Here is a 3,922-nt window from a genome sequence, read left to right on the forward strand (position 1 = left end):
TATAACTAGTTATGATTAATTATTCATATTTCCCATGAACTGATTAGTTACAAGTGTGTACAGTAAAAGTCATTATGTCTATGGAGTGTCCCCGTAAACCAGATTTATATTATTACTCAAAATGATTGACCTGTGCAAAATTTACACCCATGAACATAACAGCTTTTTACAATATAAATTATATTAAATTATGTTTATGAAAATATAAAAATGCAGAAGGTTTACTGTGATGGGTAGGTTTAGGGGGGATAGAGTATAAAATTAATTAATATAATGTAAATATGAATATAAAAGTTTGTAAATATGATGTAGAAACTTTCATTTTCTGTGAAACTGCGTTGCAACAATTTGTTTTGTCAAACAAAAGTTATAAGAAATTAATGTGAATTGAATTAAATTGTCTATGTAAAGTCTCCATAAACATGACTGGACATGTCCGTGCCCCCAATAGTCCTTATCGTTTGACCTGTTAAAATATATATATTTTTTCCCCCGATCCTGGTAAAATGTGCGACGTTTTTTTAATTTTTAGCGATGACTAAAACTAATGTAAATGTTTTGCTTTGCTTCATATCATATGCGATCGCCTAATTCATATATTTTCATTTAAAAGAAGATAATAATAATATTCGGACGATTGAATGTTGTGTTGGTGTAGCCTACTTGTCTATCCTAAACTACAGTGGCCAAGTGACCAAGAGAACAGCATGAACATTGGGGGGTTGTGTTTGCGGAACGATGTATGTTATAGCCTAATACATCGTGTACACTCACTAATCAAAGAGTGACAGCTTTTGAGTGGTTATGAGCACTCTTTGCAAGCTTTCTAGTCAATAATCCATTTAAAATGTAGCCTAGAACTTTGTTTTTCGGCCAGACACACGTTGCAAAGTTTCGGGAATGACGTCAGTATATTTATGCGGGATTCACTCTCGAAGTAGCAGTGATTGACATAGTGATAACCATAGCAACAGGCGGGACAAAATATGTGAAAATGTGCATTAAGACTAGAGCACCCTCACTCATTTCAGAAGCACCCTCAGTGATTATTGCTGGAACCTGGTTGATACGCTTTTATTGCAAAACTATATACAAAAACAACAAAATACAAATGCACTAAATAAAATAATTGAATAAATGCATATTTACAATTTAAGCACTTAACTCAAATAAGTAGGGTATTAATAAAATATATAACAAGAGAAGGCTGACTATAATCAGCTTGCTTCCATTTAGTGAGATAAGCCTTCTCCTCACCTCAATTAGAAAAAAAGCTCTTCATCTTCAGTGATGCGAAGACAACATTTGAGCATGTACACGCAATATCTGAGTGAGAGCAGAGCCAATTCATAAAAGAACAATATTTAAAAGCACACGTTCAGTTTTGTGTGAGTGAAGGAAATCCGCTTGGGAGTGGAGAGATTCGTCCTCGCGCACATGGATCACGTAACATTATGCACTCTGGACATTGTCATTAAGATCACACTATAGAAACCGCCTAAAATTAAACGCAATATCTGAGTGAGAGCAGAGCCAATTCATAAAAGAACAATATTTAAAAGCACACGTTCAGTTTTGTGTGAGTGAAGGAAATCCGCTTGGGAGTGGAGAGATTCGTCCTCGCGCACATGGATTGCGTAACATTATGCGCTCTGGACATTGTCATTAAGATCACACTATAGAAACCGCCTAAAATTAACTATAAAGAGGAGAAGAAAGCAGCCCTAGGCAGCTGCCTACACATGCCAGGGTCCGCCACTGCCAGATGCAGTTAGAAATTTACTAAAAACAAGCCTATCGCAAGACATCTGGTAGGGGGGGGCGCCTGGTAGACACCACGTAGACACGCCCTTGCACATCTGAAGGAATTAAACCTGACCCCAAGAAAGGGGAGGCCGTGTGTGGAGCACCCAGACCACAAAATGTAAGTCAGCTGAGATCTTTTCTGGGTACATGTGGGTATCTAATGACGTTTATTCCTGACTTTGCAAACATCTCAGAACCACTCAGATGACTAACAAGAAAGGATGTTCTATAGGAATGGACAACTCAGACTGAACAGTCATTTAACAGCATGAAAGTAGCTCTAACAAGTGAACCTTGTCTTGCATATTTTCATCTTAATGCACCAATGTATGTGATGAGCGATGCTAGCCCTGTTGGTCTCTGGGCTATTTTGCTCCAAAGACAAGGAGATGGACACAACAAGCCAGTCACTTATGCAAGTCGTTCCCTAACTGCCACAGAGAGATGGTATTCCCAAATAGAGCGTGAAGCTCTTGGTTGTGTTTGGGCTGTTGAGCATTTCAGAACATATCTGTGGGGAGGAAAATTTACATTACAGACTGATCATAAGCCTCTAATTCACATGTTTAATCCTGAAAAAGCCACACTGCTTCCACCACATATACAGCGTTTAGGATGGAGGCTGCAGCCATATGATTATAAAATAGAGCATATAGTCGGTAAGACAAATGTTGCTGATTCTTTATCTAGGCTTCCCTTGCCAAAGACTGAAACCACTGAATATGTGGAGGATTATGTGAAGAAAGTATTGCTGGTGCAGACACATGACTTACAGGCAATGACAATTGATGTCATTAAAGAGGCGACAGAAAAAGATCAACATCTTCAGCAGCTGATTCAAGTGGTCCAAACAAATCAGTGGCCACACCCAGTTCCAGAAGTGTTAATTTCGTATCAGCGCTGTGCAACTGAATTATCAGTATTTGATGGACTTGTACTTCGTGGAGGTAGAATTGTGCTTCCCTCTTCTTTAGTAAAAATGGCTTTGGGACTTGCTCATGAGACACACCAGGGCATTGTGAGAACAAAGCAGTACCTGAGGAGTAAGTTTTACTGGCCCAACATGGATTTGGATGTTGAGAGAATAGTCAGAGATTGTGCAGCATGTGTTATAAACCAACCTCTTCAGGAGGCTCAACCACTGCAACCTCTTGAGCTGCCCCCAAGGCCGTGGACAAAACTGGGAATTGACTTAGTAGGACCAATTCAAGGTGAATATGTTCTGACTGTCATTGACTACTACACTTCTTTTCCTGAGGCGGCCGTAATAGCTGACATCTCCTCACAAACAGTTACAGCAGAACTGATTATGTTTGCTCGATTTGGATATCCATCAGAAGTTGTAACTGACAATGGTAGACAATTTGTCAGTCAAGCATTTGACACATTTCTAAAGAATGGAGTGTAGCGAATCAGCTCAAGGGGAAATATGAATAATTAATCATAACTAGTAATAATTCATTATAAATATTTAGATCCACTGTAAGTATTTACTTGACCTCTCAGGGTCAACTGTCTGTCAATTCTAAGAATGTTAATTTCCTGGTTAAGGGAATAACTTTCTTACTATACAATTCTACACAGAGCCTGTAGCATAAATCTGCATGATTAAGGGACTCCAGTTATGAGCAAACAATGAACAACGTCAAGTGTGATACAAGTAAGACTTTATTAACTACATAAACATTTAAACTAGTCTAACATACTACATAAACACTTAAACTAGTCTAACATACACATACACACGCACACACACACGCATACAGTTGGTCTAGGAAAAGGAGTTAAAGTTTAGGCAGTAAAAAGAAGAGAAATAAAAATATGAAGCTATGGTACCATTTGATATTCAGCAGATCTACAGCCTGAAGGAACATCAGATTCTTAGTTCAAACACACCTTTGTAAAAAGGTGCAAATGATACCTAATGTATCAATTAATAAGACTAAGTTTGAATACTTGCATGTCTCGTCTGTCTGAAAGAGAGGCTTGATGCAATCTGAAGGCTCAAGTTGATCTTTGCTGAAGTTGGTTGATGAAAAAGAACCAGTTTGAGTCAGAGAATCTTGGTGAATGGAAAAGTCAAGGCCGAAGCCTGGCACGTACTTAGGGTGTCCTG

This window comes from Sinocyclocheilus grahami, unplaced genomic scaffold (assembly GCF_001515645.1).
Source record: "Sinocyclocheilus grahami isolate Dianchi unplaced genomic scaffold, SAMN03320097.WGS_v1.1 scaffold1975.1, whole genome shotgun sequence".
NCBI classification, from domain to species: domain Eukaryota; kingdom Metazoa; phylum Chordata; class Actinopteri; order Cypriniformes; family Cyprinidae; genus Sinocyclocheilus; species Sinocyclocheilus grahami.